Here is a 23,804-nt window from a genome sequence, read left to right as displayed (position 1 = left end):
TGCGTGAAGTCCCATTCCCAGTTCCCAGAATATGGTGCCTGGTGCCCAGTAAGAGGGGTACAGGTTGAGAGTCAGGTGCAGTGAGGAACTGCCTCGCCAGTCTGGAGGGGGAGTGTGTGGATGAGTGGTGTGTTGAACTGGAGGAGTTGGTGTGAGTTTTTTTTAAAGGAGCTTGCACAGGAGGTGTACCTCTGGTGGTGTGCAGGAGGTCCTGCAGAGGCACTGGACAAGAAGGTGGTTGTCTGGCGGTGTGCTAGATGTCTTGCAGAGGCATTGGGGAGTGATTCTAAAAGTAGTGGCTTGTGTATCTGATGATCCTGTGTAGGGAAAGAGGTTCATGTGTAGCCCAGCTAGGTCCCAGTAGGATGGTAGGGGTGTAGGGGCTCACGTCCTGTCTCAGTGGAGGCGGAGTGAGTGTGGGACGGTGTGTCCCACTTTGGCCCGAAACCCTATCTCAGGGCCTGGAGGGTTTCCTAAGGGAGCGCCAGGTCAGGGGCCTAGGCTGTACTTACAGGTCATTTGAGGAGGATCTTCCTGTGTCTAGAGGATGGGGAGTGTCTGGAACCAGAACTCCGGCGGTCCTGGTGTTGGGCAGTACCGCTCCTAGTGGAGGGTGCAGAAGTCCTGGTTTGCTGGGCATTTGACCGTCTAGAGTGCTTGACCATTTGTGGGGCCTCTGGAGGCCGTTCCCCGAGGAGGGGGGAGGCCAGGTTCAGGTTCAGCCTGACCTGGAGGGAAGGGCATCTGTAATCAGTGTCCTGACCGGTTTTGGCTTCCAGGGGCACCGCTCCAAGGTGGGAGGGTGCAGAACTCTGGAAGGGGGTGCAGAGGGACGGTGTCCTTACTTCTGACCCCGGTGCAACCTGAGGGTTTAGATCCTAGGTTGGGAGATTAGGAAACTTCTAGGTCAAGAAGGAATCTCTGCCAAGGTAGATCAGCTGAAGAGACTGAGGGGCTGCCTTTGCTGTGTGTTCTGGGGCCCACCTGCAGTTTGTTGTTTCCACTAAGGTAGAGGAAAGGGTGCTTTGCTGTGTGCTGTGTCCCCCCACCTGCTTGAAGAGGAACTGTGCTGTGTGCTTTGTACCTCAGAAGTGAAATAGTTTCCAGGTGGTAGACCAGTGATGGAGTGAGGTCCTGATCTGGTAGGAGAATTGTGTTTTGGTGAGTGCTTCCCTGTGAGGGTGCGGAAACCCAGAAGTAGAGGTAGGGTGGGGCATTCTTGACCGTGACCTCTGGCCAGCCTGAGGGTATGGTCCCTAGGTTGAGGGATCAGTGGTAGTTGTAGCTACCCTGAGAGGGAGAGTGGAGAATGGCTATTGTGTGCCAGGGGTTACTGCCCCCCACACTGTGATTGGTCAGGACCTGTGACATTTGGATGGCCTAGGGCCAGGTCCTGGCCGTGGATGACTAGAGAGTACCAGTGGGGTATTCTAGTTGTGCCTTTTGTTGAGAGAAATCTATGTGGGTTCAGAGTGGCGCAAAACCGGAGGGTGTCCCTGCCGTGCGGGCCCGTGTCCGTGTTTTGTCGCCCAAAGCAGGGAAGCCCATCAGAGGAGTGATTGGTCTACCCTGCGTTTTGGCTGGAAGGGGGTTGTGTTGGACCTGGCCCTTTTTGGCAGGTTCACCCCGAAACTGTTTGCTTTTTCCTAGCCTGTTTCTGGAACCTGGTGTTGGTGATTTTAGGCCTTTGCGCACTTTTTCACTGTGGTACAGTGTAAAGTGTGTGAGCTCTCTGTGTGTGTGGTGAGAGTGACCTGCCCTCCCATAGGAATGAATGGGGAATATGTATGCCCATGGTAGTTCCTGATGTGTGGGGAGTGCAGGGTCCAGTTTGGTATGTGCGAACTCGTGAGATTGAATGCTGCGCAATGGTATATGCGGCATGATTGTGTCTAGTGTAGAAGTGCCACTTTTAGAAGTTGGCATATTTGTGTAATTTGTGTCTAGCATGTGATTGGCTGAGGCTGGCTGGTGAGCCTGGCTCCGAGTCTGGGAGGGTCTGCCCCGGTGGTGAATGGAGTGTTTAGCATGCTGATGTGAGGGGAGGAGTGAGCCTGGGCCTGCTTGTAGATTGACCGTCTGGTTCGAGGGGCCCGAGTGAGGCTGGGGTTTCCCCACACAATGCTGGCTCCACCCCCTGGGGTGCGTCTGATGTCCCTAGCCTGGCCAGTGAAAGGAATTCCCTATAACCAGTTCTAGCTGGTTCTCACACTGCCTGCACCCTGCTAGACAAAGGATTTCTCTGTATAAAAAGGGGCTGTGTCCCCTTCCAAAATGTTCTTGTTTCTAACTTGAATCCTGCCAGGGGCGTGCTGCTGCTTGGGCCCAGGGGAATCCCTGGGCCCTGCCCAGCCCCTGGATACCTGATGGCCTGCTGATTTCCTGGACTCTGGAGACCTTTTACTGGGTCCCCTTTGCTTCACTTTGCTGAGGGACCTTGATGGACTTGGACACCTGAAGGGCTTTCCTTTTTCCTTGGGCGCTGCTTGCTCCATATTTTTGCTGCCCAGGACTTTTGGGGACCCCTTTGACTGGCTCTCCTGCCCCCTTCACTCATGGGGGCTGCTTTATTGCTTATAGCGCTGGGAGAGTGCTTTATTTGGTCCCATGGCGCTTGAGAGCGCTTTTTGCTGTAGTGCGAGCGTGTCGCCGTCACGCATTTTGCGTGAGGATTGGCAGGTGCCTACCCTGCGACTTTGCCCGTTTATTTAATTATTTTGCGAGTGCCCACCTCGCTGCTCTATTTTATTTTGATTTCGAGGGTGCCCACCCCTCGGTACTGTCCTGAGAAATCACCGCCGACCGGCCCGGGACACCTGCGTGACGTCATTCCCGGCCCGCGCTGTGATTGGGTACCGGCCCGGGACCTGACGCGGAAGAAAGGGAGACCAGAAATGCTGGTGCCGACAGGAAGTGCGGCAGGAAGAGGTGAGGCGGACAAGGAAGGCACCGAAGAGAGATGGCTGCTGGTGCCTGCCGGTGCGGGTCTCCCATTGCTGAGGGAGAGCCCCGCAGGCACCAGCCAGTAATAGCAGAAGGCGGAGGGGGCGCGGGGCACATTGCCGGTGCCCGCCCCCGCTGCAAATGAAGGATCGGGCCGACAGAGGCTGTGCTGCAGTGTGTGCTGCAGCCCGCCCAGAGACAGAGAGAAGAGTGGAGTCCCGCCTCCGAAGAAGCCGGTGAGTGGGGCCCGGTGCTGGTTAGTGGGGAGGAGGGTGTCGGGGCATATTGCGGTGCCGCCCCTCCCCTCAAGCACGAGGACCTTTTTGCCTGTCGAGGCTCTAACGAAGGGGGCATTCAGGGCGGCCCCGGATGGCAGTGGGCCGCCCCAATGTTTTGTAGATAGCCCCTGAGCCCCGTGGCTTCAACGTTTGGGGCATGTGTTATGGCAGAGCCTGTGTGGCTCCAACGTGGACACAAGTGTTTTCAGAGCCTGTGTGGCTCCAACAGTTGGCGCAGTTCTGTTCTAGGGTCAGTGAGGACCCTGTCGCAGTTTTTGATTCCCAGCTGCCCAGCAATTAATGGGCAGCTGCACCGTTTAGGTCTTGTGATTGTTCCCAGGTGCCCAGCAAGTAGTGGGCACCTGCAACATTTAGGTTTTGCGCCGGTGGCACACCCCTGACTGGTGCTGCATTGGCAGTGTGCCCTGACATTTTGGACACAGGGCTCTTTAGTCCTTTTATTAGATGGGGGCTGGTATGTGATTTTATTTAGGCACAATGTGATTATCTATGTGATGGTAATTGCCTAATGTGAGTTTTGCGCAATGTGATGTGGTGCTAGGAAATGTAATGCATTTAATATGATTACGCACCTTGATCTTACACCTCTGAATGTTTTTGGGCATCATGTGTTTTTGCGCTATTGAGTTATGTTCTGCACCTCTGAATGTGTTTTGATGCATCATGTGCCTTGTTATTACACCGCTGAATGTATGTTTTATGCATCATGTGTTTTGTTCATGCTTAGCCTTACTGCTTGTGCCAAGCTACCAAGGGGGTGAGCAGGGGTTATCTTGGCGTGTGACTCCCTTGCCCTGACTAGAATGGTGGTTTCTGCCTGGCTTTGGCGTCAGCCTTAGCCTACCAGAAATAGCCAGTTCTAACAGCCCTCAACTCCCATTGCAACCAACCCATTCCTTGTTGACAACCGTCCGACACCATCCCCCAGTACAGGGCTATTAGCAAATGTATTCATACCGCTGTGGAACCCTTCCTGGCTTTCCAGTGAAATGTCCACTCCTGGGCACCCCCAAGGTGAAGCCAGGCATCCAAGCGCGGCTGGGACCGTTGTGGAGATTAAGCAAGCTATTGCTCATAGTCACAGAGTGGGACCCATGATTAGACTAGGCACCGAGGCGAGAGAATTATCAGGTCCGGGGAGATTGAGTCCAAGAGCCGAGAGGTGGGAATTGAACCCTGGTCCCGGGCCAGACCTCTGCATCAGGGTTTGCCGCTCTAACCATTGAGCCACGCTTCTCCGTGACTATATCCCTTATGTAACTCCGCATATGCCACCCACTCCCAGACGATGCACTTTGCGCAGACTGATGGGCAGTACCCAGGAGCAACTAGCTATGAGTCAACAAGCCCATGTCTGGATGGAAAATAACGCTATGTACAGTGCTCAGGATATATGGATGACAATGGATCAGTGGACACACATTCAACAAATTGACATTTTTTGTGAAATGTGTGACATACTGATCCTAATGTGGGAGGATTTTGTGGAATCAGGTCCACCCTCAGGTCTGTCTGATCTTCGCCATAAGGTTGGAAAAGGGGGCGTTCAGGGACTAGCACTATTATGCGATCTAATAACGTTCGTAGCCTACAAAGAATCCTTATCTGGAGTTACATTAAATAAGGGTTTTCCAATGAGGGAGGTACAGCCTGTTTGGAGGGACCGCATTGCTGGTGCAGATGGCAACCCTGAAATACCCAGACAGGTTTACTTTTTTAACATTAAATCACACCCAGCTAATCAGTTCTGGAGGATCAACTATTTTCTTTTAGTCTTTTTGTCTATTTTTTAGAAGAAAAATGTCATTAAGTTTTTTATATATATGTCATCAAAAAGAAACAGTTCTCAAGCAATGAAGAATACGTACAAGCAATAAATGTGCAATATATACAAGTGTTCAATATATACAAAATCAATACAGTGAGTTTCAAAGACACCAAAAACACATTAATACAATGCCTAACAAGGGATTTTCACTAGGCACCAGTCCTTAATATTCTATACAAGAAGCCAGGCGGACAACACAGTTCGTAGATACTGCCTGCCTGTCTTACAGAGCCAGAGATTAGATAAATAGTTCTGGGGTTGCACTCCTAGGGATGGGAAGTGTGATACTATTTGATAACCCTAGTTGCACCCGTCTTCTTTATCCCGGGCTCGGGGTCAACGCGTTTCGAACCACAGTGTAGTTATGGGTTCTCCTCAGGACACGACTGGAGGAAGCCAATACTGTATGTGGCACTTGTGAGCCACTTCAATCGGACAGTTGCCTCGCGAGTATACAGGTTCTTAAACTTGGGCGGCGTAGCATATGGAGTTGAGGAAGGCCGGCCGTTCAACGGTCCGGGGTTCTTGTGAACGCGTTTTCGGTTCTGTTCAATTTTGACTTGTTCGTTCAGTGAACTGCTCCGCTTGACAGGCTGGTTTTGGAGCATGGTATCTCAATGGGGATGGAAGATATTAATTTTCATTGCCATCGTTGCAGCTGGACTGTTCTCTTGCTGCCTTTATGTTCAATGTATGCCCGCACTGTGTGGGCTCTGTGTCACCTCTTTGGCACCCAGCAAATGAAATCACGCCATCACAATGCCATGATGATGGTAGAAAAAGAGGTCCAGGGAATGATGAACATTGACCTAGGAGACGACTGATTGTTGCATTTGCATGGCAAAAGGAGCATCTGTTGAACTGTGAACGAAAAACCCTCGAGACGTCATTTTGTGTTGCCATGCTCTCTGCAACTTGATGAAGGCTCGTCTTCCACGTACCCGTTGAATCTTGCACAAACCCCTGTTCCTTGTGTTCAAACCGATTCCCAGAAACTGCCTGTGTGCCTCAACCCCCCCAGTTGTGTCAAAAGACTTAGCCACGTCCTATGCATTGTTGGTGACTCAGCATGTCACAACCAACTCCTGTGCCCTATGACCACACCATCTGGTCGAGTAAGCGCAAGGCTGCGTCCTGTGACCACACCATTTCACAAAGGAGCACGAGGCTGTGGACATTGTGCAATGAAAGAACAGATGTCCCATGCCACGATTGCACCATGAGAATAACGAAGAACGTGTCAAAAAGAGGAACTTATCACAATGTGGAACTATGTATTGTGTAAATGGGCGTGGCTAGCGCTATAAGTAGGTGTAGGCTGCGGATTGAAGCAGCAGTCTCTGTAGAATTGTCTTTGTACCATTCTGGGACCTCTGTCCTTAGCTCGAGCTAATAAATAACTTTCTTCCCTTCACGGCTGGTTGTCCTGGTCTCTTTGGTAATGTATGACTTGAACAAAGAGGACCTGTAGATTTAAGGTGTGCCCTGCACCACTGGCTTTGACTCTCCTAGTGGGGGAGGGGTCTCCGAGAAGCCGGTTCTACAGCTAGTTGTAATACAGTCAGTTAGAGTCGCTTTGGGCAACCAACTTCAGCAGAAAGCCAGTCCGGGGGACCCACAAGGCCCATAGAAACCGTTCCCTCTACAGAAGAAGCAGTCTTCCAACAGTTCCAGGCACTTTATCCTCGTTGCAATCGATTACTAAGGCAGTGGTTCTGATGCGAAGGATACAGCGTGCTGAAAATGCTCAAGGGTGGTGTGGATACAATGTTGCCGGCGGAGGTCTTCCTGCAGCTGCTCCCTGGTCTGCAGGTTTGGTGAGGTGAACCTAGCTACACAAGTCAATGTCCCTTGAGGTCTTCTCGGGCCTGGCAGAAGTCCAGTGCCATGAACTGCCAACTGTCCTGCGTCACTGTCACAGCCAAATCCTTCCCTGGGCTGTAGCTTCTCCGGCAACTTTCCCAAGTCCAGCAGACTCAGATGCAACTTCTGACAGCCAGGTCCTGGTCCTTGGTCCTATGAGGAGCAGTGACCAGGGGATCTGGGCTATCCCTCGCCCTTAGCAGACTTCTTTAACTGTTGTGTCATTATGCTGCGAACAGGAGGTCTGCCAGCTGCTCCTTCGAGTCTCTCACCTCAGCTGGGCCCGGAAAACAACTTCTCCAATAGCAGAACACAGCAGGCTACCTTAGGGTGCACCATTATATCCACTCCCAATAAGGCAGAACCCTTTTCTTGGCACCCAGAACTCCTTAGCCCAACTCAGACGTGTGGCTACCAAGGGAGCTAAATTCCCCTGGAAAACTGGTTTGGCAACTGGTTCTTCCTTTCCTGTCCCTAGTGCAAGCCTGTCTATCCAGACAATACAGCAGTCCCTCTCCCAAGTGATTCCCATTTGCCCTTCCAAGGTGGTTTCTGCTTTGAAGCTCGACTTTTGGGCCAACATCTGTACGACTTCCTACAGGAGGGAGAACACCTCCTTACAGTGAAGGCCCCTATTGTATCCTTTCCTGGGAGTCGTTAACACATCTCCCCAAGAAAGCAGAAAGCTGACTCAATGACCAGACTTCATGTGCAACTGTTAAGGGCTCAGGTTATTAAAAGCAAAACAGTGGGTTCAAGAGCTCCCATATTCTCACTCTACCAATGATATCTCTTGCTCTGGGTGCAGCATTGTATCTATCAGCAATATTAATATCCTGTGACTTTTAGGAATGTATTCACCCCTAATCATTCTTTAAACGCTTCCCACAACGTAGCCACAGAGGTAACAGAGCCTTGGTTCAACATGTAGTAGGATAAAATCACTTGGTGGGTTTATGTTTAAAGACTGGATCTGACAGCTCAGATGGTCGCAGCTGCTACATTCTTTGTATCCTGCATAGCTAGTGATGGTCAAAGCCATAAGAACAGGAGAATGATCGGACAGAGCCCTAGGTAAATGTGTTATAATTTCAACCCAGCCCATCGCATCTCTAGATCCTAACCAGTAATCTATTCTGGAAGATATTGCATCCTCTACAGAATGGAATGTATACTCTGGAATTAGGGCATTCAACACGGTAAAAGTCTAGCAGTTTGCCCTGGTGCATAATATCCCATAGAGCTTCATGTGCTTGGGTGAGTCAGCAGGACCTGTTGCCGGTGGTAGCCAAATTAGCTTGCAGCATTGAAGTATTTTTCATATATTACAAAGCGAGGAGGGGGTAGGAGGCATCCACAAGCCTGTTTCTAACTTTAGTCGAAAAAAACAAAGAAACAGCAGGGTCGTCAGAGTTTGGCCCATATGTACTGATCAATGTAATATGTACCGAACCCAATAACCCCTGTACAACCACACACCTGTCCTCTTCATCACAGAACATATCCATAGGCCTGAACCATAAGCCTTGTTTAACCAATATATCCACTTCCGTAGCGACTGAGAAAAAGAAATGGAGGTACGAGCTCCAGATTTTGGAGAAATAATTATCCCCCACAAAACCAGCATGCATCTCCATCGTCCAGGATTGCCGATCATGTGTTCAGAGTAGTGCGAGAAGCAGCGAGGAGCGGACGCCTCACCCGCAGCCGGGGGACACTGAGATTGCATCATTGCCGCGTTGCCGGACTTGAAGCTAACCAGAGAAGAATTGAGAGCGGGTGTGAGGAGCGAGGAGCGGCGGCGGCTCTACCGAGATATCGGCCAGGTTCACCGTTGATTGTCACCGAACGGCTGACTCGCGTTCCAACTCCTGCTGGGTGCTCAGCATCAGCATCAGGCTCGTGCTGCCTCCCGCCGTCGGGGGTCTTTCGGAATGAAAGGCTCGGATTGCTGCAACAAACCTGCGGGGGTGCGGTTTGGCAGCCCTGCTTTTGACTTGCTCCCGCCTACAAAAAACCTGCAAAAAAGAAAACCAAAGAAAATCAAAGTGAGTGTGGGCCGAGTGGAAGCTGGGGGAGAGCAGGGAGGCAGGGAGGAAGGGAGAGCTGGATTGGATTTTGGAGCTGGAGCAGGAGCAGTAGCAGCATTGCAGGAGGACTGCAGGTACAGCACTAATGGACTCTGAAGTCAAGTTCAATTATCACTGACATTCTATTGACATTTTATTGAATTTTTATTTTATTTTATTGCATAAACTGGCACAAGCAGTACACACACACGCATAATCGCATAGCCGCTGGAACTGAGGAGTTTAGGGGCAGAGGTGTTGGAGCTGGGGTCGGGGCTGGGAAAGGGGGGGTAGATGAGCCATATTGCCCCCTGGTTTCGTAGCCTCATTGCCTCAATTGCTCATTGCCCTGCAACACCACATTGGCTGCTCCTGTTTGGCTGCAGTCGAGAATACTGCTGAGAGAGAATCTGCATTGAGATCTCCAGACCTTGCGATTGTCTGGAGGGTAGTGGAGATCGTGTGGCAGGCCAGGTGGCCTAGCGTATCAGCTGGAGCTAGGGAGCGAAGCGGAGCTACTTCACCGATGCTACTGTATCTGTGAGGAGAAATATCGTTACGCTCGCAGTTGGGACCTCTGCTGCAGTTCTAGTCTAGGACTTCCCGCTTCTTGAGAGCCTGTTGAAAGCCCACAGACGCTGACTGCTGGTGGATGCGTGACTGAAACTGACGAGCTGCTGAGCTAGGTTTGTACTTGCAGATTATCTCAGCCCTCCACAACACGCTGCTGCCTAGTCGACTTCTACAGGGGGACATTTTATATTTTAAGCGCACTTCAGCGGTCAAGGCGGTGGTGGTAGTAGTGGGTGAGAGGCGTAATTCTCCATCCTACGCGTGAGATGACTTCCAGAAAATTACGCTCCGGATGTGTACTTACCTCATCTCCTAGTTGTGTAAGGAAATTGAGGAGATCATATAGTGGAACAAAAAATCTACAAAACCTTTGTTATAAATCTCAGTCAACTATTACGGGTTTCTTTCGGAAAGCTCCCTTGATTGTTCCTGCGTAGGCAACATTGGGGCAAGATAGTCTGAATTCCAAGTTTGCCTCAGTAACATCGCCCCTCCTCTCTACAGGGGAAGCTCAGGGAAACCCTTATGGTTCCATGGGGAGTCTGATAATGTCCCAAGAAGGGGCAAGGGGCCAGATAAGATCAGGCACGGAAGATGACTCAATTAGCTCTTTACCGGATATATCTTCAAGGACAAATTTGGTCCCTGGCCCATGTGGTAATCTTTTAATTCAACGGTCCCAACAGTCACAACATAGCCTATATATCCCTTCGAATACATCATAAGTGGAGTTTCCTGCTGCTGGTACATCTGTTGCTTCGGACGTTGTTTTGCACGTAGGCACGGGCTCGGAGCATCCTCTTAACCAGAAGAATCAGCAATCCACTTCACTGAGTAAGAACACTTGCATTGCAAACTCCCCCCTCAGGCGCCTCTCTTTGCCCTTATTATATTGTAGTACAAGTCCCCTGAATGGTAAGTCTGTGGAGTCCGTCTATGATGCTCATGATGTTCATGATGTATTTTTGCCTTGCTCACAACCAAAGCTGGGTAATGAAAGGGATGGTGTGTTTTCGGAATACTTTGTCTGAATCGAAAGACTTTTAAGTTCTATTTTGTATTTATTGGAGAAATCTGTTTTTAGTTCAGACCATATGCTGGAAATGATCTCCGTAATGTTGTTCGAAGTACAAAAAGTGAATAAATTGGGCACCATTATTCCCCCCTCTATTATACCCGTGCGATTGGACGAAAAAAACTGATGTTACTCCCCTTTTACTTGTTCCCCATGTAGAGCAGAGAGATGTGTCTGTTCCAGCAGGTACACCTTTTTTCTCATTGTCCCCAATAGAATCTTCCTGTAAAACCTCCTGTGATTCTGGGCAAATCACTTAAACTGGAAAATATGTAAAGCGCTCTGATACCTGATTCGGTTTGGGTCTAGTTCGCGCTATATAAAACTCTGCAAAAAAAAAAAACTTGAAAATGAAGAGCTTTGTTTAAGCTCACTTTTTGAGGAAGCTGCAGTGGGCCTTCCTTTGGGACATGTCCCACTTAAACTTTACCCTTTGTTTATTAAGGGGAAAAGAGGGGCCGGTGGAGCTATTGAGGAAGCAGAGAAAATCGAGGGTTAGGTTGGGCAAAAAGACGGGGGAGGACTGAGGGGAAGGCCCAAACTCCATCTGCCCCACAGGCCCAACTTCCGAATGCTTTGTTGAACTTGGGAACGAAAGTAGGGAAGAGGGGAGTGCTTGCAAAAAAATGCAAAGGGGAAGAAGAAACAAAAAAGGAAAAGACAATTCCCTAAACGAAAAATGTCAAAGTTACATTTCCGTCGGTTCCGCGTTGACTAGACGCCGACGGTGTGGGGGTAGGTGATACTGGCGAGTATCTCACGCCGCTAAGGGCTATTTACACCCCTAGCGCAGTCCCCACAGGAACTAGCCGCGCAGTTTGCCAATGGGCTCCGTAAGGGTCTGACGGTGATGCAGTGATCCTCGCCTTCCTTAGACCTATATCTACCAGGTTGTATTAATAATAGCCTGTAGCTCACCCTATGGGGCATATTAGGTTTATATGAGCACCTTTTTGTCGGTCCTGAAGAATTGCCCCGCTGGGCATGAAACATGTTGACCAAAATGGAGGGTTGATATGAGGCCACACCAATAGTTACGTTGGCCCTCAGTACCCCTCCCTACACTTTTTAATAAAGTGGCTAACCACCTGAATAAAGACTTCCCTGTGGACTATCCAACTTTTTTTAAATTTTTCCACCGTTTAGCTCACTACCTCACTTTTTAAGCCTCACAAGTTTCTACTTATCTCGGCAAAGGAACAAAAGACCTCCGCAAAAGAGTGACACTCGTTGTTACCCGTCGGGCATTGCAGCGCCGGCCCGACGCAGGAGCAGGAAGCCGATGATATAAACAACATCCTAAGTAGGCTGAATGAGACATGTCATCCAGCTCATCAGTTGTGTGAGGCTTCCTTAGTTCCGTCAAGGAACTTGCTGACCACCCGGCACACACACCCCCCACACCCTTTAGCTGACTTCCAGCTTATTGTGAGAGAGACCTTATTACCTGTCATACCCCAGGGGAACAGTGTACACCCTTGCTTGCTTGCTTCCTGGACAAGTACACTGGACCCCTTTAAATATTGTCCAATTCCGTCCCCCCCTGTTGTTCACAAAGTTACATTTCCCACAGATCCTAGATAGCCAGAGTGTTGCTCAGATTGCAATGGAGGAGGGTGGTTCTAAACTGCTAATTGGGGAAGGTGCACCCAGGATCCCCGTCACAGTACTTCTGTCTCCAAATGGGAGAGCAGGGGCCACTGGAGCAGTAGTGGCGCCATCAAGTCTTCCGCTGCAGTCCCCTTTAGTACCTCATCCTCTTCAGCTTAGTGAGGGGGATTATCCCTTGGAGAGGAGAAAAATACTGGGAGGTGGAGACCCTATATTTCTTACGTGGTCCACAGTTCGGGTTGGATGGACCAGATGGTAACCCAGAAGTGGGGTCTCACACGCAGATCGAGTTCAATGCGAAGGTACAGACGGTTAATAATGGTGATAGGGTGCCTCCATGGTTTCCCCAAAGAGATGCCGTAAAGAAAGCTAATATGGTGCAGACTGCTTCATCGCCCATAGTGGACCTCATCTGGTTATTTGAGACTGAGTCTGATCCGATAAACAGAGGACTCATTCTCAAACTTTTTTCTGAAATAGAGGCATTGAAGTTGTTAGAAAACAGGGATATTCTAAATGTGAATATTATTCAGCATGAGAATGTTTCTTTCTCCAGAATCACCTTCTGTTCTTTGCTAGTGGCCAACTTAGCCATACAGAACTGTGAGCAATTTTTAAAACAAGGGTTAGATATAACTTCTGTATCAAATCCTGAGGATTATTCTACCAGGTGTAGTACAATCCTACGCTTACAAGATAAGTGGCCGGGCAATTCTGTGGTGTAGGACGCTATGGGCCCTGACTTAGAGTTTCCTATGGGCAATGCTAAAAATATTATGGTCTCATTAAACAAAAAGGGACGATCAATAAATTTGGTGTCTGATACTGTAGTTGCACGTTATTCTCCTAATGACTTAGCCCAGTGGAGTTGGGTTGCAAAAACCCCGAATACCAACTGTACAGAGGTAGAAAGAAGTGCTCCTCTGAGGCAGCCAGGGGGGGCTACTTCTGTTCTGGAATATGGCTGGTCTGGGGCATGATGAGGAAACCTTGAATTATTTAAAATCTTTAAATCCTCTGATTATATGCCTACAAGAGACTTGGGCGTGCAAAGACTTTGATTGTAATGGGTTTTTTACTTTCTCTTGCTACGCTAAGCACTCTGAAAGGGGACATGCTAGTGGGGGGGTCTCCATTTTGCTCAAGAACAGTATTAATTGGAATCAGAAAGTTTTTTACCACCCATCAAATCTTTGCATTTGCATGAAGTTAGCATGTCTGGGAGAGTTTGGTAGGTCTACCTTCTTCCTGGTGGCAAATCTCTATATTCCCCCAGGGAAAATTTTTGATCCCCTGTTGAGTTCACTTTTTTTTTTATATATTAAGGCGATAGCCACCATGGAAGAATGCCCTCTAGTGGTATTAGTGGGAGATTTAAATGCAAAAATTTCTAATTCATCCCAGGCAATATATGCTAACCCAGACAAAGAGGAAATCTGGCATATTCCCGAATCCTTTTTACCGGATAAAATAAAAACGGATAAACGGGGATTCCTTCTGCTTGATAGCATTAGAAGTGCAGATTTGGTCATCCTAAATGGGAGGATGCCGGTCGATAAAACAGCTCAATTTACTTTACTTTCTTCTCGCACAAAAAGCCTATTGGACTATGTAGCCATTTCGTACCAAATGTTTGGGGCCTGTGAAAATTTAGAGGTTATCCCGTCAGTATGGAATGATCACAGTGTAATAAGCTTGACTTTGTCCTTTAACCTATCTGCACTGAATCAAGGGCACTTGTGCCAGGGCTCGATTGCTTTAAATAAATCTAATGTCTTTGGACACAAAAAAATACAGTTGAGGTAGGTGCGATAGTGAAAAAAACTTTCAGAGAACAGCACGGCAACGCTTCCGTTAATATCATGCACATTTTTTAGGCAAAAATGAGGGAGATAAAAAACTTACGCTCAGTATCCTCTGGCCGACGTAGAGTAAATCAGGCTTCCCCTATCCTGATGGCCTTATACCATGAAATTAACAATTTAGTGCGGAAGCAATATAAACAATTTTCTACAGGCGTGCAACAGGAAATCAATCGCCTAAAGCGAGTTAGAGGCCGTTATAAATTAACAGTAAAGAGAGACGAGATGGATGCTAAATGGATTAGGTTGAGAGAAGGAGCGAGAGCCAAAGATTCAAAAAAGTATTGGCACCTAATCGCAGAGTATTGTGATTCTAGACAAAAGGCACTCCCGATTCCGATTTCAGAAAGTGAGTGGGTGGACTATATTTCTCTACTATATAAACTTAACAGCTCAGTGCCTTTTCAGATGCCTGTAATAGAGGAGGCTGTTTGTGTCGATTATGGTCCCCCGTCAAGGGCTGAAATGATGGGCTACATAAAGAACGCTAGAACCTTTGGTGCACAAGGACCGGATGGTATACCGATCATGCTAATTAAAAAAGATCCAGCTGCATGGGGAGCCTTCCTGGTGCCTCTGTTTAACTTTTGTTTTCAATCGATTAGTATTCCCTCATCTTGGAAGAGGAGTATCATAGTCCCGCTGTATAAAAAGGGCTCAAAAAGGTCACCTACTAGCTTTAGACAGATCACGCTGCTGGACGCTGCGGGCAAATTATTTGCAAAAAGTATCCACGGCGTTTGACAAAGTGGATCGTCAGACGCTATGGAGAAAGCTCTCTCATCTTGGTATGCCACACCATCTCCTGGGCCTCATAATAGAATTACACACAGACACTTGGTGTCAAGTGATGATGGGTGGCTCGCAGGGGCTTTCCTGTAGGATTAATACACATAATGGTCTCAAGCAGGGTTGCTTGTTGGCCCCTCTTTTGTTTTGTTTTTATATTTATGACCTCCCCGAGAAATTAAACTCAGTGAAAGTGGACGCCCCTAGAATTGGTACAATGTCCATAGGCTCTCTACTATATGCAGATGACGTTTCAATTTTTGACTTAACCCCTATTGGCTTGCAGCGTCGTCTGGCTTGCAGCGTCGTCTGGATGCCTTGACTAAATATGCGGAGGACCATTACTTGAAAATTAATATTGCTAAAAGCAAAATTTTAGTCTTTCGCAAGCAAGGTCTTAGAATAAAGAAATGGTATAAGTGGCTGTAGGGGCAGGAAGAACTTGAACTGGTCAATACGTACCTGTATTTGGGGAAGGTTTTCTCAAAAAACGGGCGTGACTTAGAGCACATCAAACGGGGAGCTCTACAAAGTACAACCGCGTTTGTGTTTTCGGGGCATAATTACCTTTCCTGTCTTCAGAGAGGAAGCTTGTCACCGCCGGACGCTCCAGGAACACCGTCAGTGCCATGGGCTGCAAGTGGCTAGTCTCCCCGCTACCGCCTGACACACCTACGCGGCCGCCGAGGGGGGGGGGGGACTACTGCCCCCAGAAGCCCTAGTGCCATAGCCCCGCCCACCTACCACCACTCCCGGAGGCGCTCAAAGGAGCAGAGCTCCCTCGGTGGAGTGGGAGCTCTGCAAAGTAAAACCGCGTTTGTGTGTTCGGGGCATAATTACCTTTCCTGTCTTCAAAGGGGAAGCTTGTCACCGCCGGACGCTCCAGGAACACCGTCAGTGCCGTGGGCTGCAAGTGGCTAGTCTCCCCCGCCGCCGCCTGACACACCTAGACGGCCGCCGAGGGGGGAGGACTACAGCCCCCAGAAGCCCTAGTGCCATAGCCCCGCCCACCTACCACCACTCCCGCGCCCGGATGCGCTCAAAGGAGCAGAGCTCCCTCGGTGGAGTGGGAGCTCTGCAAAGTAAAACCGCGTTTGTGTTTTCGGGGCATAATTACCTTTCCTGTCTCCAGAGGGGAAGCTTGTCACTGCCGGATGCTCCAGGAACACCGTCAGTGCCGTGGGCTGCAAGTGGCTAGTCTCCCCCGCCGCCGCCTGACACACCTACGCAGCCGCCGAGGGGGGGAGGACTACAGCCCCAGGAAGCCCTAGTGCCATAGCCCCGCCCACCTACCACCACTCCCGTGCCCGGAGGCGCTCAAAGGAGCAGAGCTCCCTCGGTGGAGTGGGAGCTCTGCAAAGTAAAACGCGTTTGTGTTTTTGGGGCATAATTACCTTTCCTGTCTCCAGAGGGGAAGCTTGTCACCGCCGGACGCTCCAGGAACATCGTCAGTGCCGTGGGCTGCAAGTGGCTAGTCTCCCCCGCCGCCGCCTGACACACCTACGCGGCCGCCGAGGGGGGGGAGGACTACAGCCCCCAGAAGCCCTAGTGCTATAGCCCCGCCCACCTACCACCACTCCCAGAGGCGCTCAAAGGAGCAGAGCTTCCTCCGCGTCGCGGCACGTGCGCGGGCGTCGGCGGGCTAAGCCCGGGCCAAGGGCGGGCCCGTTTAAGACCGTTCAAGACCGGAGAAGGCTGGGACGGGCCACCCCCTTTCCACCTACTGCTCAGCATACCCCTGTGAGTACTTTGCCTATATATATTGTTGCATTTAACTGGGAGGTTTGTTATGCCACCCAAAGAGGCAAAGGGGAGAACAGGTGCTGCCATTTTCACGGGAGCTATGGACCAGTTCATAACAAAGATGAACAATGTTGTTGACGAGGGGATAAACATAATGGAGCGACGTGTCTCACACATCAAATGGTGTGTTGGTAAGGCCGCCTCCCAGGCTGGAGCTCTAAATAGATTTTATAAGACCTGTGGGAGACGTCATTTTAATCACGTTCTGTCAGTATTTAAGGTTAAAATTCCCCCGACATTAACTGATGCTGCAGAAGTTTTGGATAGGAATTACTGGCTCTCTTTTGATAAGGCTGAAGGCCGGTTTTTCCATAACATTTGTAATTTAAATTCCTTGGCTGCCCCATATGTTCTTCGTTTGGAATTCCATTTAGTTTCTTCTTATACTTCTTCTCTGGCAGCGGTCCTGAGGTGGGGAACTCACTCTGTTGGGGGGATGAGGGCACTCTAAGGGCCGCCTTGAAGTTGGAAATTTTTGTAAAATTAACAGATAAATCAGCTTTTTTTAGATCATTCGCCCATGCAAACTATTGATTTGGGCTCAATTTAAATTGTGATTTACCCATGCCAAAGCCTGTATTGATGGTAAATACAGTGGTTCAAGGTTGGCCTGAAAAAGGTCTAGTGACACAAGGTCAAATATTATTTAATCAAATGAAAAAATCGGTTCTGGGAGCAAGCTTCATAGGGCAACAGATGAATATTTAATCATATTATGCATATTCATAGTTACAGGTGCTCACATAAGTGACAAGGGTGCGTAATGTGACTGAGTGAAAGTGACAATACACAACATATCACACAAAACAAACATTGAAATCCAGGACAGTATGTACAAGTGGAGGGATTTCCAACAGTGGGTCGACGGCGTTTCGATCTTTTGTGATTTTAGATCATCATCAGGACTGTGTGAGCATTTAATTCTATAGTGGGAATCTTGGTCTTGCTTCGGTATTGGTACTGATGGCAAAGGAATTAAAGCAGGATATACTTAGCAGATTAAGTGGTTCAGGACTTTCTGGGGCCTGAATCTGGCTTCAAGTGTAGTAGGGGTATGAAGGGCAAGTCTTCGGAGTTGGTATATTAGATTAGTGCAGTACGATATAGAGCCCAAGTAATGCTCTAAAATTAGCTCAATTGGAGGGGGAACCAAAATTGTTGACCCTCGTGGAACTTAGGAGATCAGGCCAGGTTATAAATCCCTGGTACCAGCGTCTCAATCGACCTCGTGGCTACTCTCACTGCTTCAACTCCAGGCGTGTATTGAAGTCATTTTTAGGTCTCGCGACCTATCAATGCGCGCATGCGCATTGAGCGGAGCGAGAATTCAAGTGCTCAAAAAGCTTGTCAAACCAAGGGCTTTTTGCTGCGGTTTTCTTTGAGTTCACGTGAATCACGTGACCAAACAAGCACGCGCATCAGCCTCCCTCCTAATTGCATTTTTTCACGGCCGCACAGCACATCAAAGGGCTTCTCCCAGCGTGTGCTGTGCGGCTTCTCCTCCCCTAATTATTCATGGCTGGCCGGTGGCCGGCCGTACTTTCAGTTTCCCGGCCGCTCTTGTTTTTCTATTTACAGCGCGGTTAGATGTTTCTGTCGTATCATTTTCCTACAAGTAATTAATGTGCCTTGTTAAAGTAAACAATATAAATCCGTGCAACCCGGCCGCTCTTGTTTTTCTATTTACAGCGCGGTTAGATGTTTCTGTCGTATCATTTTCCTACAAGTAATTAATGTGCCTTGTTAAAGTAAACAATATAAATCCGTGCAAAACGGTTTAGTTCATTTCACACTGTGCAAGGTAGAAGATTGTCTTGTGCTGCAGGTTGCTTAGAACCGAAGAATCCCTCTCATTGTGTGCTGCTGTCATGTCCGTTCTTTTATCCCGAGTGTCTGAACCAGGTAGAGTGTCTCCATACTGGCTGATCACTGCAATCTGTTTTATTTCCCCTTTTTCCGTACTTCAGATTCTAGTCACCTTTGTTGTCTTGAGTTCAAACTTAACTGTGCTCTTGCCCCTTCACATCCACGTTCTCTTCTGTGTCTTCGTTCAGGCCTTCGTTTTCTTTTCATCCTGTTCTCCCGGCCTCTTTGATCCTGCGTTATGATTCTCTTCTCTCTGACATTCAGTCCCCGCCCACCCTTTACAGTTTAAAAACACGTCTTGAATCTTTACTTTTCACTCATAATCACTTGAACATCACTTCTTGTCGCTATTGACTATGATCTGTGTCGGCTGAACTGCAGAACCTCGCTCTTACCCCTTAACCACAGTGCAGATCCAACGCTAGTAAACTGCATCAAGAACATACGGGGTTGTTAACATAGTTTTTGTCACTCCGCACTTGGATTTTGGAATGATTGCAGTGTGTGCACAAATTATTTTGTCGGATGCGGGATGTAGCATGTGTATAAACAAGCATTGGCATAGCCAATAGGTCTCGCATTTGGGACCTTATAAGCGTTTAGCCATGCAACAGTTGGTGTTGTTGCACCAAGGATATTCTGCTGCATAACTAAATACTTATAAGGTCCCAAAAGCGAGACCTATTGGCTATGCCAATGCTTGTTAAAGAAGTCAGTAAGCACGATTAGTACAGCAAGAGATTATAGCTTTAAGTCACCTTAAAGTCTGCAACGAGGTGATCTGTGTGAGTGCGACGGGGAGCAGACCCCAGCCCTATCTCTCATGGAATGTCCCACATGGAATTAGAAGGCTAATACTTCTTTCAAGAACTAACCTGTTGCCCTTGAGAGACGTAACAGGCATTTGGGAAAAAACTCCTAGAGAGGAGAGAATTTGTGAACTGTGCTGTTCCCAAATACAGGATCTCAATCATGTGCTATTCGTGTGTCCAGAACTTCTATGGGCTAGGCGAATGTTTTTGAGACCCTCTTTTATCAAATGTAATATTCGTTCTTTTGAGGAGGCCCGATCTTTTGTGCTGTCCCCTCCAAATGAAATTATCTGCCATAGAATATTTCAATTTTTTAAAACATTCCTGGCTATTTATTAGAATTTCTGTTTTTAATTTAGTTGGTATGTGTAATGTTTTGCTGATTGCTTATGGTAGAATTTTGTATTTGCTATAAAGCATGTTTCTTTTATTGTATTGGTGTATTTTTGTGGACCTCCGTTGGAGTTCCTTAACAAATAAACGAATTGAGCATGCATCTCCAGAACTAATGAAAAACTCACCCCTTAGGCCTAATGAGGTATGCAGTCACCAGTTGGACCTTGTGATGGTCATTCACCCCTCTCACATTACAGATGAGCAGCCTAGCATTACATCCAGAGCTAGCTCCAGTCATGTGTGTTGTGTCTGCAATTTTGACCCCCCTCTTTCTTGTAAGCTTTTCTGTAAAATCAGAACTATTTGATCAGAAGTATTTCTACCATCAAAACCCTGTGTCACCTGTGTTCTAGTAATAGTAGCCCAAACGGTCCTCCCAACTAACCCCAACCCACATTGTACGAATAACCTTAGCAGAGCTTTAGAGTCTAGCCTCAGAGTGGCTAAACTGGCATCTGTCACATTGATGCCCAGACTCAAGTGATGCTCCGTTGTGTTAGATATAACAGCAGTGTTAGAATACTGTCCTTCTTGCATATCGATGAGAGATATAACTTGTCTTCACACTGTGGGTGCTTATTCGAGGATTAGTAGCTGGTGAATTGTGGGCAGGGGAGACCTTTTCTAACTCTCACACTGTTTGAGTGCCTCCCTCTTTTACAATTTTTAAAGCCTGAGAGGAAGCCTCAGAAAACCCTCCGCATAACCCAGCGAACCCAAAAAGCACTGTGCATGCTCCCTGCTCCCATTCCCTGCAAAGGTACTGGAAAATATCATCAACCATCAACTCATGACTCACCCGGAGCAGAGCCAGCTACTTGACCCCTCTCAATCCGGCTTCCACAGCTACGAAACCATGCTGATCACAGCCACAGATGACATCCAAACCCTACTCGACCAAGGAGAAACAGAAGCTTTGATCCTCCTTGACTGCTCAGCAGCCCTTGGCACTATATCCCACCACACACACTGATCAAAAGATTCCACCGCTTCGGCATCCAAGGAGACGTGCTCAGATGGATCACCTTCTTCCTCACAGGAAGAATCCAGAGGATCCACCTCTCGCCTTTCACCTCTGGACCCAAGGAGATCACCTACGGTGTCCCCAAAGGCTCATCCTTCAGCACCATGCTCTTCAACACATATTTGGCCTCCGCTGGTCAACATCGTCAGATCCCATAGTCTCAATATAATTACATACACAGACGACACCAAATTCATCCTCTCACTCACCGATGTCTCTACCACCATCAGTACGAACTTCCACACATGTATGGCAAAAATTGCGATTGGATGAAGAAAAATTGCCCGCAGCTAAACACAGACAAGATGGAAGTACTGACCTTTGGCAACAGCAGCAACACATGAAATGACTCCTGGTGGCCATCAGACCTAGGACACGGACCCGCACCCACTCCTTCCATCCACGCTAGAAACCTTGGAATCATCATCATCAACAAGCTCATCATGAAACTAAAGATCAAAGCCATCTCCTCTGCCTGCTTCCACACTCTGTGCATATACAGAAGATGTTCAAGTGGCTACCCCTCCATGTGAGATGCACTGTGATACAGGCCCTCATCACCAACCGACTTGACTATGGCAACACCCTCTACGTAGGAATTGCCACACACCTCCTACACAGACTTCAAACCTAACCGAATGCCACAGCCAGACTCATCCTCTGCCTTTCCTGGCAAACCCACATCACACCCCTCTTCAGGAAACTTTACTGGCTCCCTGTACAGAAGAGATGACAATTAAAGCTACTGAACCATGCACACAAGGCTCTACACAACCAAGGATCCATATACATTAACCACGGCCTGAACTTCCACCAACCGTTGACAAGACTACACTCTGCCTCCCTTTCACTTACCCATACTCCCTGCATCTACCCAAGCAGAAGTGGGGGACCCTCCTTCCCACACATTACAGCAAAGACCTGGAACAGCCTCCCCACACTCCGCTGGACCATCACTTCACTTCCGGAATTTCGAATGGTCCCCAAGACCTGGCTGTTTGAATAAGCCTATGGGACCTGCAAGTGCCTGGATACTCTATTGGGTGATTAGCCACGCTTTATAAATCCTGCTCGATTGAAGCCTTGATCACCGTGGAATTAACAGTTAGCCTTTCATAAACAACTGAAGCGAAGATTTTCAGGATGGTGAAAAGCTGACCTATCACTTGCCTGTTCTGTCCATTCAAGGACAGGATTTATTTTTGCATACTTCCCACTGTGGCTCTTCGGTCACCAAATGGTTCCTCCCCAGGGGGGGCTTTCCTATGGTACATTGGCTGTGTGGTGCCTATCTAATAAATGCCTTGTGACTTTCTGTACATTCATACGGTTATTTCATTAAGAACACTTTGTCACATTCTCCAGGAACTCGCCTCGAGTTCTGCAAAGTGATCCCTTGCTTCATCACCCAACTCGCCATTGCCTCTGAACACTAGATATTCCTAGCAGATCACAACTTCACATGGAAAACCTTAGCGATGCCAGCACGGACAACCTAATAGAAAGCATGAGCAACATCTGCCTCATCCAACTCATCATCAACCCAACACACATCTTCATCTCCAGTGAAACAATCAAGTACCACCATGTCACAGAACTAACCTGGACCGACCACTCCATTGTCCACTTCATCATCACAGGGAACAACGCTACAGAAACCAAATCCAAACCACCCAGCACACCTCAGCACAAGTTGAAAACTGTCTCAGTCAAGAAATGGAACAACATTCTCCATACCAACTGACCGGACACAGCTCCAGGCCTTAAACAGGCCATCAAGAACTTCACAAACTGGATCACTGACTATGTCACCCCCGCCGAGCCGAACAAGATCAGATAATCCGCAAAGTGTGTCAACTTGTTTACCCCGGAACTTCAGACCTCTCAATGAGACTGTTGTTGACCAGAAAGAAGATGACGTACTAGTAAGGATCCAGTGCACTACACCAACTTCAGGACATCGATAAACCACTACCACCTACTCCTTAAAGAAGCGAAGAAGAGTGCCTTCACATGCTGCATAGAGATCAGCTCAAACCACAGCAATGAGCACTTCGCCATCGTTGGGGAATTCAGCAACCCTGCGTCCACCGAGAATATCATAACTCCCTTCTGGGATCGGTGCGACATGCTTGCTGACTGCTTCCATTAGAAGATTGCCGTCATCTACAAGGACTTTGAATCTCAGCTCTCCTCCAGTGACAGCCTCCACCTCCTTACACACACAGACACTAACTGGGACCTCCTCATCGTACAAGACACAACCTCTTTAATGAAGCCGATGCACTCTAGGGTACCCACTGATCCATGCCCCCAACTTATCTTTAACCTCAGGAGCAAGGTAATCAGCTTAGAGCTCATAAAGCCACTGAACAGATCCATCACCATGGCCTCCTTCCCAAAAGAGTGGTAACATGCAAAAGTGAAACCCCTCCTGAAAAAATCTTTAGCAGACCTAGAGCAGCTGAAGAACTCCCGACTGATACCCCTGCTCTTTTTCCCGGCCAAAGTCTTTGAGAGGTCGATCAAGAGGCAGCTGACCAGATACCTGGAGTACAACAATCTCCTGGACTCCTCACTGTTCGCTTCCGAGCCAATCAAAGCACAGAGACCGCCCTGATAGCAGACATAGATGACATCAGAGCCGTCCTGGACCTCAGTGAAACTGCAGCCCTTACCTTCCTTGACCTCTCAGCTACCTTCAACATGGTCCTCCATCAGATACTGATGGACAAGCTCCCCCACATTGTAATCCAAGGAAATGCCCTCAAATGGATGGCCTCCTACCTCACCAGAATACCTCAGACAATCTGACTCCCGCTCTACTCCTGAGCCCAAGGACATCATCTACGGTACCCCACAAGGATCCTTCATTAGTCCCCCTTCTTCTGCACATACATGATACCCCTAGCCAACATTATTAGATCGCACGGGCTGAAGGTCATCTTCTACACCGACTAGATCCACCTCATCAACTCCAGAGACAACTTA

Source organism: Lissotriton helveticus, chromosome 3_1 (genome assembly GCF_964261635.1).
Source record: "Lissotriton helveticus chromosome 3_1, aLisHel1.1, whole genome shotgun sequence".
Lineage (NCBI taxonomy): Eukaryota > Metazoa > Chordata > Amphibia > Caudata > Salamandridae > Lissotriton > Lissotriton helveticus.
This window is presented reverse-complemented; position numbering follows the sequence as displayed.